At 41.0% G+C, this 15337-nt stretch overlaps 1 protein-coding gene across 1 annotated transcript in view; it reads right to left on the bottom strand.

The window, feature by feature from the left end:
• plekha7b (pleckstrin homology domain containing, family A member 7b) overlaps window positions 1-15337 on the bottom strand; it is a 61383-nt gene that overhangs the window by 39201 nt on the left and 6845 nt on the right. The gene's annotated exons all lie outside the window — the stretch shown is intronic.

The following is a 15337-nucleotide window of genomic DNA, read 5'->3' as shown; positions in this document are numbered from 1 at the left end:
AAGATAATTCAAATGCTAGCTTTAGAGCTGGGTCTTGAAGTGATGCTACACAACTGTAAAGAGAGCAGTGAAGGAGGGGCACTCAGTTGGTGGCAATAAACAACCTCACCACTATGCGCCACTAAATGCTCCTTAAGGATGTCATCATGTGTTACTAAAACGTCCCTTTATATGCAGTAGGCAACTATCTGCGGTATCTTTTCTGTGGGTCTTAAACGGCGAAGTGTGGCGATCAATAATGCTTTAAACATTGTGTAAAATCTAATTTTAGAAAATGTTAACACCGTACTCCCAAAGGGAACCAACCATGCTTTCTGTACAGGCTGGTTTAAAGCAGCCTTTCTTCCGTTATCACAACATGTGATGTGTGTACGTCTACAAATATATGCCTACTTCCCTCCATATTGCCTGTACTGACTTGTCACCGCTCATTAACCTCACATCATGAATCCAAACTACAACTTCAAACTACAAACTTCCTTCTTGTTTTTCACAGACCTGCCTAGAGGTCAGACCTGGAAGGAACATATGTTAGAACTACAGTGAATATCTATACAACTGACAAGAGCAAAAGGGGACTAGAAGTTCTCTATTGCACAGCTGTACTTAGAAAGGCTCTGATAAAGCTTGTGAATTGAATACACACAGCAGAAATCAGGGCTTTCTTATTTCTAAATAGTGCAGCAGCATAGCTGGTTTTGAACGTTCTGATACTCTGATGACATTTGATCTAGTTCTGCAAATCTCTTAAAAAAAAGCTGCAGGTCTTTTTATAAAGACAGAAACACACAATCAGCAAAAACATCACAACCCGACAGTGCAAAAGAGATGTGATACAGTCTGCATGCACATCAGACGATGTAGTTAGTCTCTACGTATCCATTAGTTGCACATGGATGTTGTGGATGCGCAGTGGAATTTTTCTACTGCTAACAAATTATATAATAAACAGATTGTTGCCTAATCATTCTGACAAAGTAATAAAAAAAACAAAAAAAAAAACTAATCAAATCTTTCTTGAGCCAACTCTACACCAATGAAACAAGAACAGCCAATTTCCTCTCCTGCCTCAGCCAGTGTGTGATCAGCACATCAATAGAGGAGGTACAAAGGCATTCAGGACTCCTTCACTAACCCACACACACCTCCGGTGCACTGAATCAGGCTTTATCATCAAAGGATAAAGAGCTGAAGAACACCAATAGCCCCTTGCTTTGGGACATCTCAGGTTAATGAGAGGTAACATGTTGACCTATGGGCTTTCTCCAGAGGCGCCATGACTGTGACACATACCGTTCAACCACTGTAGGTCAGAGGGAGATGTAGATAAGTGACATACACTAAAAGGAGGAATTTAACCATGAAAGGTGGGTCATTACAGTGTACACAGCCACAAAGTGAAAACTGCACATCAGCACTGAGCAGGACAACAGCAATTGGCTGCTTGTCCTCGGTTACTGTCCAGTATGATGCACAAACCAGCAAGGATTCCCCTACAGTTTTAGTCTGCTATTAATACAACATATGGTCATCAAACACTGACAATATTGAGAAAAGCTGATGTCAGTTTACATTTTTTATTTGAAATCCTTTTGGTCTGCTGCAGTGGCATATACAATGCAGACATAAAACCATGTTAAAAGTTTATGTAGCAGTGTGCAACAGCGTTGCGCATAATCTGTAAGACGAACAGCATTGACAACAAGTCTATCGATGTGTGTATCAAATGCAGCATAGAACCGTAGAAACAAGCAAGCGATAGGCAAACTAGTCGACAAAGGAGACTGAGATCGGGGTTCAAGCAAATTATTTCAGGTTAGTTAAAAACAAGGCTAAAGGCTAACTCACAGGAGTACATCAAGTACATGTATTTGCATTCCAACTTTTCCCAGAATTATTTCTTGTTTATCCCACACTAACATACCTGTTTTCGTACTGACTTATTAAGCTTATATAGTGTACATCAAGGTCCACTGTGGTATGAGTGAGATAAAATATGTCATCGCAGGGTGCATGCGAGGTTGCGTCTGGACGTCCATGTATCCTCTAATTTGTTGTGAAAGAGTAGTCAACACCTACAAGGGCACCAACTCTACAAGGGCCATGGAAGCAGACTAGATAGTATAACAAGGACAGCTACATGTCTGAGTCCTGCAATAGACTGGCGAGCTGTCCAGGATGTACCCCGCCTCTTGCCCACTGACAGCTGGGATAGGCTCCAGCGCCGCCCAAGATGAATGAATGTAGAATTTAGGCCTTAGAATGATGGACAGGCAGACAGGAAGACATGGCACATTTGCTCTCTGATGAGTTGAGAACTTGATTTTAGTTGAGTTAAACTATTAATAAAACTAAAGGAAATTACTCGTTAAAATATACTAAAATGATCTAATAAAAATATGACAATATTGAGTATTATATCTAAAATAGCTAAAAGAAGATCACTTCATTTGTTTTAGAACCTGAAACTCCATTTCCCCTAAAGAACACTGCACTAAAGCATCTGCTTGAATTCTACACACTGTGGCCTCAGCAGCTAAATGCAGAGCCCAATCCACACTGCAAAGCCAAACACAGCTAATCGCTTAGCTGTGCAATGTAGGACAGAAGGGGATGTGAAGTGTGGGGTAATGCTAAAGCTGAAAATCTCAGGCAGAAAATATACAAAAAGCTTGGGCAGGGAAAAGAGCGATAGACCAGTGGAGATGCTGTGCAGTACGCTCTGTTATCTATAGCTAAAGAAAGGGAATCACAAAGAGACCTTACCGTAACATAAGCACATCAAAACTGACAAAACAAAAAAAATAAGAAAAAAAGGGGGTGGTGGTAATTGATTAAACTGTTATTGCATCTCCTTAAGTTATGATTCATTTGAATTTGACCGACTCACCCTTGAATCCCTTCGAGGAGCTCCACCCATGTGTGGGAGGCTGAACTAGAAAAGCGATGATCGCACTGTCAGCAGAATTCAAAATTACGAATATTAAAGAGCTCGACATTCCGAAGAACACAAAAGTGTCAGACAAGCTAAAGATATGTCAGGTTTCCCACCCCATTCTCCTTATCCACAACGAGCCATCTGAGTATGAACCAAAACAAGGCAGTGCGCTCTGAGCGGGCAGAAGGATTTACAGTAATTCTTTCAAGATCAGAGACAGTCTGTGCACACCCCATATTTCCATCTATCCAACCAAAAACATAGCAGCAGGTTTTGCTGAAATTTGTACAAATGTAAACATAAAAAAGTAAGTAAATTTTGAGTGAATGACGAAGTTCAAGAGAAAAAAAAAACTACAGAGTGAATATGCTATTAAGGAGAAACATTGACTTTTCCAGTAATTGTAACTGCAGAAATTTTCTTTGCTAAGTCTTTTAAAAAGAAGTGACTTGTCAATAATAAACAGATTTAATTTGCAGTTTATGTATCTGCAATGTAGCAACATGTTAGATGCCATTATTAGTTTGTTATAAGCAGGGTTACATGGTTGCACCTTGTAGTTCAAATGGTCACTTTTATATGAAAACCTAATGATAAAGCATAGTGGTGGTATGCTTCGTTCTGATCAATGTTGTAGTGAAGTACTGGCATCCTACACACTACCCACCCCCACTGTGTCCCTATGTACTCTGGACAGTCATGTGACAGCCACTCACCAGCCATGCTTACAGTGGAGCAAGATTATTGAGCATTCACACATTAAGATGCATGTGAACACATGAGCAGACTACTCTGATCCTATCATCCTATCAGATGAAATGTTTTCAATGAGCAGGGAGGAGGGGAGAAGAAAGGAGAGGAGAGGATTCTTGAAAAATAGACTATACATCATTATTGTCATTGCATTTGTTCTGATATTGATATTCACACAAGGGACCCTGTCAGAACTGTCACAACACCTTCCCTTTAATAAACCTGATTCTGCATCAGTAATAAAGACGGTGCCTCACTGCACATCCTCTTAGCCATGTTCCTATAAGGTGCATGTGTACACCCATATGAAGTGCCTACTTATACTGCCAGTAATGCATAACTGACTTTATGCCAAGGCAGCTTTGTCATGAATTCTGCAGTAATTCTGCAGCACAGTTGACAGCGGGAGATAACTGCTTTGTCTTCAAAATAAATCCATAAATCACACTCAGCGGCCAATATAAGCTAGAAAAAAAGCATGCAGATGCAGAGTTGCCAAACAAATGTGAAGAAATGTAGAGCTTGTTTTTTTCTGATAATTTCCTTTAACAGAAAACAGACCAAGACAGAGCCTTCACAGCATAAGAGGTCTAAACACTGTGCAGCAGAGCAGCCCTGTTGTTTACTGGACTAATCAATCACCATCACCTTACAAATACAAAGCAACAGAAACAAATCATTTCATAAAGAGATCCATGCAGCAGGTGCACGAACACCATCATGGCCTACCTGCAGGTTCTTGGTGCTATAAGCAGTACACAGCAGCATTTACCATGCACCAGGCCAACTCTGAGCATTTTTCAAGAGCTATCTGCACCCACAGGTCCCACTGTTTCAAATGATGGATCTACAGCACAAGTCTGTCTGATTCAGCCAAAGCAGGACAATCTGTCATGCTATGTACACATTCCCCTGGAACACACACAGGGACACAAATTGCATATGTTCATAGTCAGATTATCTGTCTGATCTCTAAACCCGATAATCCTTCAACATCAAAAATAAATCAAGTTTTCCCCCAAGAAATTGGTCAAACTAGAAACTAAACAAGAAACCATATTATAGATACAGAAATGTCACGTTTTGCTGCTATATCTGAGTGATCTCCAGAAATAATGAAAGGACTAACATGGCTCTTGTAGTATGCTTGGCTAAAGAATATAGTTATAAGTGGAACTGGTAAATGTCCTATCAAATAATTGGTTGAAAGGTTGGTAGGTGGGTACCTTTAATGGCAGCATATTAGTAGATAGCAAGGAGCTGTAAAAGCTGCAGGAAAAAAAATTCTAATAAGACCCAGCACACAGAGGAACATGGCAGAGCAGCTTATTCTGTAATTCAGTCATTACGGGTGCATCAATATTTGCCATTATTGCAAATTATTAACATGCATTGGGAAAATACCTCTGCAAAAGCTGGATGACTCCCACATCTCTTCTTTAAAGATGATAATTATATTACATAATATAAAAACCAGATGAAGTGGAATTACCCATACCAAGCTCGGGATCCCGTTACCATATGCCCTTTATAATGCAGAGAAACAAAACAGGACAGGCGTAGCTGTAATTCATTGTATCCTTAAGGATTACATTATTTGAAGCAGGGTAATCCCTGATTTCCAGTACATTTCATGAAGCCCATGTCACTTGCCCGTGCTTTTGTCCAAAGGCAGGGGAGCAGATAAGCAGACACCGGATCCTCTAACAATCGGATCCAGCTAAACCTCATGCTGTGAAACATGTCTAAATCCTTTACTCAGTTGTGTCAGAGACATTATCACGTCATCCCTCCACTAAATACCCTCCACCTAACCCCATTCTTCTGCAGCACACACAAGAGTTACAGTTTGTTTAAACACCGCAGAGCTTTGCTCAGTAACATGACAGCGGAGGAAAGTTTCCAATTCTAGATTCTAGCTGCTGAAAAATGCAAAGCACAGTCTATTGTTCAAAATCTGTTGTTCCATTACTTTCAGTTACGCTTTTGGATTTGTTACAGTTACAATAAAGCAATCCAGTTTAAGCAACAAATGAAGCTACCGTCTGAGAAGAAGAACGATTAGTCAGGTAAATTTTGCTGCAGAGAATCTCGGTCCTCAGGGTACCCAGGCTTTTATAGCACAGCCCACACATTTACCACAACAAGTCCGTCTTTACAGCAGTGTTTGCTTCATTTTGTCTAAAAATGAGGAAAACTGAGACACTTGCCTTCTCATCAACCCTCGAATACATCCTTTTCTACGTGTACATGTGTGTCCTGGGAACTACCTGTGTTCAGACTGGTTCCAAGCTTGGGGGGCCCTCTCCTGCAGTTCTCATTACAGAATCTGAGCTGACACATAGCGCAGGGTAAAAGCAGCCACTGAACACACACCCATGGGGGAGTTACTGTGCATTACAGTTACACACAGGGTTAAGACAGACCGGCATGACTGCAGTGCTTACTTTCAATGAACAACACCCAGACACCTCACGCAGAGGCACAAGTGGCCAAAAAAGAGCAGAATCTACAAAAACACTTTTCTAAAGGTAACTGTCTTGTCATATTATGCAGTATAACAGTGTAGATGTCTTCATGTCTGTTCTGAATAAACATGCTTTACACAAAGCTATGAATGCTATGCAGAGTGCTCTCACAATCACTTTCCTCCAAATTATCTATTTATTTCCTGGCATTTCCTTTCTGCGATCAAGTAATAGTTATTAATAATACACCACAGTGTTACCAAAATAATAAATATTATATGATAATTCGTTTAAAGTAAAACCCACTCACACTGGTTGCTAAAGCATGCAGGCTATCACATTTTAACAAGGAGATTAAATTGATGGATTAAATAAATTAGCTGAGGTTCCACTTGGCTGACAGAGGGTGACTGAATTTAAAGGCTATTTTTAGCTCTCAGTATCCTGTGAGCAGGGAAACGGTGCACAGCCTTAGTAGGCTTATTAAGTCAGGCATCAGCAGAGGAAGGTAGGCCACATCTGGTGCACAACTCCTTACTGGCCGGCAGGATGAGGATTCTACCAGAACAGTCCCCTCCCTGGAATTTCTATCCCACTCACAGAGTCTGATGTAAATCACAGTCTGGGGAATTTAAAAGGTCACAGTCGTAATACGCAGAAAATGCACTCCCTTTTCAAATACTTTAACCTTCTGTTAGGCGTCATCATTATGTCTATTCTTAGAAGTATTAAGTCTCCCTGGAAATGTGCAGTATGTTTGTGGTTCAAGAGAGGTCACCTCCTTACTCGAATACTCTCCTCTGCATTTACGGGCATCGTGTCCATTGCACACATTTTGGGTGCGTCGTTTTTCAAACTGAATTGCTCCAAGCATTTCAATCAAAGTCATGACCTCTGCTGTACATCAAGTAGGCATACAAATGAAGCAATGTGAATTTTGGCCACATCTCATCCTGTGGCTGAGAAATGACACAGGAAGAATGAGCTGGTCTGGGTGTGACTGGGCTGTGCTCATCGTTACTGGAAGTGAGTGGGTGAACAAACATCCAATCAGATGATCAACACCCTGAGCAGAACAAGTTAAAACTGACCATTACACAGTCCATTAACAACAGACCACAACACAAAAAAAGACAAGGGTGGAACACTGATAGTGTATACTGCATATACTGTATCTGTGGACATTGCCAAAATGTATGTTACTTAAGCTCTTTAGTGCAGATTTTACTGCAGCTGTCTTCAACTGTTGTTAGTTAGTGAGTGGGTCTGTCTGCCTTTAGTGCCGTCTCTGGCAACTGAAATGCATGCTCAGTTGGATTGAGATCAGGTCAATCACCCGCTTTCACAGTATGATTTGGCTCAGTGTACATCTGTCCATAATTTACTGTCTATAACAGTAAAGGTTAAGTACAGTATTTTTTCTTAAACAGGTAAAAAACAAAAAAAAGTCTCAGCTTCAGAACATATATGGACCAAACTGCAGGTTGCAACTGTGGCTATACATCCAGTGCAGTGAAAACATTACATATTCAAAGCTGGCCCAAGCCGTTATTTGCTGATCATAGGTGAAATTCTGCGGTCTGGTGTTTACAGCCCTCTGCCTCTGTGGCTGAAAGCCCAGCAGGAGGGCTGACCAATGAGGGAGCATATGCAAGAATGATAAATAGGCTAAGTAACCTTACCGATGCATCTGACATCTAGACCCTGACGTGAATAATAATAAGCTTGACTTATTTTCCAAGGATGTATGCATGGCTGGATCTATAGCACTGTTTCCTGCTTGAACTGACATTAACGGAGGAGCAGTCTAAAAACTGTGGGTTACAAGTTAATATACTCAAAAATAAGACTTCTGTCAGTTCTTAGATTATAAGTCATGCCACTGTAGACAAGCTCACTTTTATGCTGATAGGTACCATTTCAACATATAACAATATAACACTTTAGTCTTACGTTTTTCAGTCAACAATGCGAACAACATACAGTCAGTCAAAATAGGAACCACCAGTGCATGGAAACCTGATCAATACACAGCAGATGTGACGTTGTATGTGTGACTCTGTATGTAGAACGTAGATCTCTGCTCTGTTCCGTCTGTCTGTGCGTGAGCTAGGACTTAATAGCATGCATGCATGATATATATGGAGAAGATATCCCTTGTATATGAGTACATTTATTTGACTAGTGTCTCCCTGGCTCACTCAGAAGTGGGAAGGGCTGCATCAAACCTCTTCAACAGTCAAGCCTACAGAGACATCCCACATTAACCATGTATATCATAATCAGCCTTAGAGATCAGTTCTGCTGACATCAACACAGCGATCACTGACCTGTGATCATGAGCCACTGCAGTGAGCATCTTTCTCCCTTTCTCTGGCTTCTCATTGCTGCTCCATACATTTAAGTACACACTAATGCATGCACTCTTCAAAGGCGATCCGAAGGTTTGTAAAGGTTAAACAGCCAGCCTTTTTACAGCAATAACAGAAGACAAAATTTTTGTGTAGCCTGCACTCACACTTTGTACAAACACTTAACGTCATGCAGTCCAATGCGTTTTATCCCCTGCAGCTGCTCAAAAGCCTTAGCAGACACACTTCCTGAGTGAGCTACGTAGCCATACAATCCCACATACGTGTCTGCAGAGGGGCTGAGATACACACCTGTGAGTGGCCCCGTACACCGGCTGCCTCTTGTAAAGGATGTGCGAGGTGGATTGTCCTGGCTGGCCCAGCATGTTAGCTGCAGGTCTGTGCTTTGCCGTGCTGAGCTCGTCTCAGTGGTGGCTGTGTGTGTGTGTGTGTATACTCTCTCAGCTGTTAGTGCTGCTGTTGCTGACGTTCTCCGCGGAGCACCGTGGCGTCAGTTCATTCAAAACATCCTCTTTCCCGCTTCTCCCGTGTTCGACTGCTTAGGTGGAGCTAAATATTCATGCAATCACTGAACTGTCCCCCGTCTCTGAGAGCAGCAGCACTTGTGATCGGTATCATTAAGGCCAGTCAACCTCACCACTACATCACATAATAAGCCCCACAGCACCAAGTAAAACCACAGCTACAAAGCATGAGCCATAACCCATATAATCATAATCTCTCCTCTCTCTCCTCCCCGCCCTGTAGCAGTACACTTTCTCTCCACACCTCTCCTTCTAATATATGCGTTCCTCAGCAGAGCTCTGCCATCTGAGCACTTTCCTGAACTGGACTCTGTCTCTGCTCCATTCCCTCTGCAGTCATGTGGGCAATTCACAGCAGAGAAGGGGATGGATGAAGGAAAGAAGGAAGGAAACAGGGAGGGAGAATTACTGTGATTAAGGAGTAAGGACGAAAAAGGGAGAACGGGGGCGTGACAGAGGCAAAGTGAGACAATGGGTATTGCATGTTCACACTGTGTAATAACAAATAACTATTAGTAATAAGTATTTGTAAAAAGTAATGCTTTTTGACATTTAATATGACAGTAGTATGTGGTGCAATGTTGAACAGAAGATGATAGAAAATGACACCATTACAGACCAATTTTAAAAATCTTCCAAGGATGTATTATTTTGCCTGAGTGTATCATGAATGAAAAACAGCTCCTCCTATGTTTCCATTACACACTGCATTGTGGCACGAATACACAGCTTAAACAGGAAATGCTCTAACAACAGCTAAATGAGACGAAGGGGGAGAGCTGGGTAGACATCGGACAACATGTGGAATGGAAGCAAAGACAGGGCCAACAGCTGGAGAGATTGATGACTCTCGCGTGCTACAGAGGTTTTCTATGAGCTAACAGTGGAGGTTGGGGTTTAGGTGAAAAATATCACTCACAGGTTAAACTCACAACGCATACATACAGCACACACACAGGAAAGTGCAGCCAATGCATCCAGCTGCTGTTGCCCTCATTCCCCGAGCTTCATCCTCTGCCGCTCATCCATCTACACCCTCCTTCATATCTCGTTAGCATACCCCAGGAGTCAAAGGCACTCACACTGCAAGTAACGACCTCTTCAGCGCTGTGGAGAGGATACCAATCTGACAGATCTCCCGGTATGAGCACCACCAATGGCCATTTGAGCTGTGCAGTCCCACTCTTCGCGTCATTCATTTCACTCCATGGAAGCACATACAAGCCTGTTCAAACGTAAAACACCCCTAGAGTGGTAAACAACTGAACGGCCAGAAAGGACGTCAGTTGTAACGTTTCTGCAGTAAACAAATTAGGCAAATTGTAACTCACTGCATAATTTAACAATTAAGGGTTTTAAAGAAAACTAAACATTTGTCATTGCTGGTAAAATTACCTAATGTCAACAGAATGACTTGAGCGTTGAAACGACATAGATAAAAAACCAACACCCATCTTCAACTATTGGTGAAAACAAACATTGAAAACCATTTATTTCTAGTGCTGTATGCACATACAGTGTCACATTTTCAATGCTATGGTTCTATTTCCTTATCAAAGGTAAATATTTTATTCCATGGCCAGATATTTCAATCTAATGATCCAATAGAATATATACAACAATGCCATATAAATAATATATCCAAGGGGAGAATGCTTTAGCATTGCACCTGTTTTTACTTATACAAGCACCTAAATGCAAGGATTTTACATGTAACGATACATCTTTATAGTGTGGTATTACTCTTATCATACGTAAATCATGCAAATCCTTTCAGCACTTAGGTATGTAAGGAAATAACACAGAGACCACTGAGCAATGAAACATTTGAATGCATTCAATACATTTAAACAGACGCAGTTGTGCTTGATTTTATACTGTCTCGCTATAAATGTACAATAGATTCATCACACTCTTATTATTCCCTTGTGTATGCTATGCCTCTCTCATAGCTATGGAATCTTCTATCTGTACATGGGGCAACGTTGCTACTCACCAATTTTAGTGATCAGATGAGGATATCAGTCATTTCTGTTCAAAAATCCAAATCTGTCCTGTTCCTGAACACAAGCTGTCCCTTTCCGCTCTCTTAACGAACTGAAACTGAGAGTGTTCAAGTGTGTGTAATATGGGTGTGCTAGAAAGGACACAAAGAGGGGTATCAGATAGGAGTATAACTGCTGTTTCAGCCCTCTCTCTCTCCTACTCGACTCCAACCAACACTTACACTATCAGCGGTATCTGGCCTCTCTGGGAACGAATAAAATGATAACACTCCATTGTTCAGTCCCAATAAAGAGACTGTTAATAGAAGTAAGGGGCAAGGCCCAAACTGCTAAGAAACTCTGAAGCCACCATTCTTTATGGCTACCATAGATGAGTAGTTATCATCTCCCTGTGTTGTGTAGTCCTGCAAAGTGCTGACCTTGGTCTCTTACTGCAACCAGAGCCTTCCGTCTCACCGTGAGTCCTCTTTATCAGATCACATCCCAGTCAGCCAGAGGTAGAGAGGGATGGAGGGTGGAGAGCAGAGCTGAGTGGCTGGTTCAGACTGCTGCAGTGCCAGTTCAATAATCCACAGACAGACATATAGATAAGAGCAGAGGGCTGGGTCATGGTGGTGTAAGTCAATCCATACAGCGGACAGCCACATCAACATCCGTACCTACTCTGTTATCACCTACTTTTGCTGTTACCATCCTGCTTCCCATATAACACCTTCAAGCTGCTGCCAATAAAAACACTGTCTCAATAAAATGACCTCCGGGTTTGTCCAGTTAGCAAATCAGAAACCCATCAGACCACAACAACTTTGGAACACATCACACATCTTGAGTTAATATATTAAAGACAAGGCATACTGACATTTAACAGTTCAAGTAGAAAATACAGGATATGAGTAAGATATGAGCAATGTGAAGAAGAAACCATGTGCATCTCAAGTTAGACTCTGTTGTAGGGCAAAACTCCCACAGAAGTATATATGGCAGTAAGCGGCACGTATGGCACGTTTGCATGACACACTTGGGCGCAAAAAAAAAAAAAAATTTATGTATTATCTCAAAAACATTAACAAAGAAGTGTGTGATATACCTTCAAACTGTCATGTAGACAAAGACTCAACAGCAATATCTAGTGGCTGCATACAGAACAGCACTACACCCGAAAATGCACATGTTCCACCCTGCTTTCTTGTGGATCTGATGATGGATGGAGGTGTTCACTATCGCTGAAACTACAGTTCTTACAGAAACTGTAAGATTGCCAAAATATAAATCTATAAATCAAGCACTAATATTAACAAACTTTTTGTCATTGTACAAATGTCACTTGATGGTTGGAGGTGACACCTGACCACGGTGATCTTGATGTGTCAATCGCGAAGATTTAAAACAGGACGAAAAGAAGAATTAATCGGCTCATGAATACGAAATTAGCCTTGCAACTCTGTGCTACAGCAGCTCTGCGCTAAGGCAAATTAAACCGGATTGGATCGCAAGAAATAACACAGCTGTGCAGTCAATGTGTTCAATAAATGCTGCAGTGAGTGAAATTGCCCTAACCACCACATCTGCTCTCACTTGCATTGGCTAGACCGGCCTTTCATTTATCTTCTTCACACTCAATACCCCATTAATGGGAACAGCAATATTCAATCAAGTAATCCACGATGAGTAACATTTTTCAGAGCTCATGCAATCTGCTGCTGGACATAAGCTTATTGAAGTGTTTGGTTTTGCAGCCTTTAGACTTTATAGCTCAAGGAATACATAGGGAGTCAAAATCAAAGCACGATTATTGCTACAAAACCTTATGATCGGGCTTCCAGGTCCAATCTGTACAGATCGTCAGGGTTATGTGCTGAAAAACAGCTGTGAATACAGAGAACTTGCATGATGTGTGTTGGCATTGCACAATTTCCTGTGGTCACAAAACCACGGATCACAGAGAAAAAAACTGTTTGCTATTTATGGTTATTCTTTAGTTTTATTGTTATTTTCTGACTCCTGTCTTAACCTCATGTACAGTATGCACAACTCATGTTAGAATGTACTGTAGTATTTAATGTGTTATAGGATAAGTCTTTTCTTTTTTCTTCGCTTGGGTTAGTTGAGCCCAACTACTTAGTGAGCTTAGTGAGCCATATGACTTACTTCAGGGACTATATGACCTATTATACTATGTTGTATGTAAACAGTATTATATACAGTAGATATCTCATAGTGGTTTTATGTCAAAAACATAAAACATTTGCTCTAGAATCTTGATCTTTTATGCTGAACCTAAAGGACTAAGAGATGTCAACAGAGCATGACCATATAATATGATTGATTTTATGAAACTTAGCACAGAAATATATCATTACGGCACATCTCTGTACATTGTAGTTTTGTCATTTTCATCAGCAGTTGATATATTCACATAACTGTCTCTTTAATGAAGAATCTGCTTCATATGCACCTACACACCTGAAGGAAACAGCCTCAAAACTCATCTTTTTAAAATAGCTTACTCCATTTAACTTGTTTTCCTTTTTATCTCCATTCTATATACTTTTTAAATCTGCTTTTATTTTTCATTGCATTGTTTGTTTTATTCTTATGCTGTTTTTCCTAAGGTGACCTTGAGTACTTTGAAAGGCACCCACAAATAAATTACTATTATTAACTTTGCCTGCCTTTAGGTGCTGAGCAGCTAGTATGTAGTTGATTCTGTTATTATTTTTAATATGATAATTAAACTCAGTATTAATTACATAAATTTGACAATATTAATTTTACTGACTCATCCAACTTGAGTAATGTTTACCGTTTTCGGTTTCACACGCTCATATGTCTGAGGTGGTTGTAGCAAAGGCTCAGTTGCACATAGGAGAGGCTTTCTTGAAAGATATTCCCTTTTTTACACACCATCCATCTTTTCGCTTTGCCGTTGCTAAATAATCAGTTCTCACACGTCTGGTGAGATGAGAACGGCGTGGGACCTGTTTCTTCTCTGCAGTGGCTCCAGTCACACTCTGACAGAATGCGGCAGAAAGAACTGTCATCTGAATTCAATCAGAGGAGGAGCGTACAAACACTTTCTTTCCTCCAGAGAGGAAGCTGATATTACTCAGGTGCAGAGCTTCCTTCTTTAACAACATGAGCCGACTGATAAATGACAATAGACAATAATGTACACAGACAACTTTTTGTTTGCCAATACTGTATATCACATTTGGAGTTTTGTCAGGTGTCAGCTGAAGTCAAATTTCAAAGCAAAGTAAATATGATACATAAAAGCATACATTTGATATGACTTAAGTTTTACTGAGACAAAACCATTAAATCAGTGTTACCTTGTCTCAACCGGTATGTCCTCTTTCCCCAAACTGGAGGGCTCCAGCTCAGCAGCAACCTCTGTTTCATGATCAGCTGAGTCAGTCTCCTTGCTAAGGGACAGACAACTGCAACAGCAGGTCCCCATCCCAGCTTGGGCATTTCCCCTGCCCTGTTTCTGCTCTGACTCCGGCTGCTCCAGCTCTGACTTCTCAAGCCATCTGGACAGTGACTGACTCATTCTAGACAATGTATATCATCACACAGAGCACACCTCAGGCCTGCAGCTCTTAATGTATTCATTCATTGCAGGTTGTCGGGTTAAATATTACAAGTCCGCACAAGGCCTGATGGAAAGCTTCCCGTCTATTCTGCAGCACAATCGTCCACAGTACCAGACATTAAATCCACTCTTTGTTTTCGCTGTCTTTATCGAGTCCGCCGCTTCAACCTCCAGATTGTAGGTCGAGACAAAGCTGTACATTATTTACTGTAACGGTCACCAGCCGCGTAATAAGTCATTGTGGACATGATATTGACAACACAGCCCTGTTTATAGAAAGGATTTGACCTCAAGTGAAGGTTCAGGGCGCCTCAGAAAAAATGACAGGAAGATAGACGCACAAACAACACTGCTTCAAACACACGACACAAGGATATACTGATCATGACAACAGTGACCATAAATCTGTGATCTACATAAAGTGAGAGGTCTTACTACCTCACCAACAGTCCATGTGATACTCCATGGCAATGAGTCCTTACATCAGTTTTGTTAGCCCTGCACTGGCTGCAAAAAGTGATGTTAACATGTTTTCACAGGACTGATGATTCGTGCTTGAGCGCAAGGTCATGTCTGTGTGATGGAAATGTGATTGCAATGTTCCCTGCATGAGTTTGTGTGCGAAATAGAGAAATCAAATTTTTACAACGATGCAAAGGGCTAAAGAAGAATATTGCTGTG

Source organism: Chelon labrosus (assembly GCF_963514085.1).
Source record: "Chelon labrosus genome assembly, chromosome: 3".
Classification (NCBI taxonomy): Eukaryota; Metazoa; Chordata; class Actinopteri; order Mugiliformes; family Mugilidae; genus Chelon; species Chelon labrosus.
The sequence above is the reverse complement of the archived record's forward strand: the minus strand, read 5'-3'. Positions and strand labels throughout refer to the sequence as shown.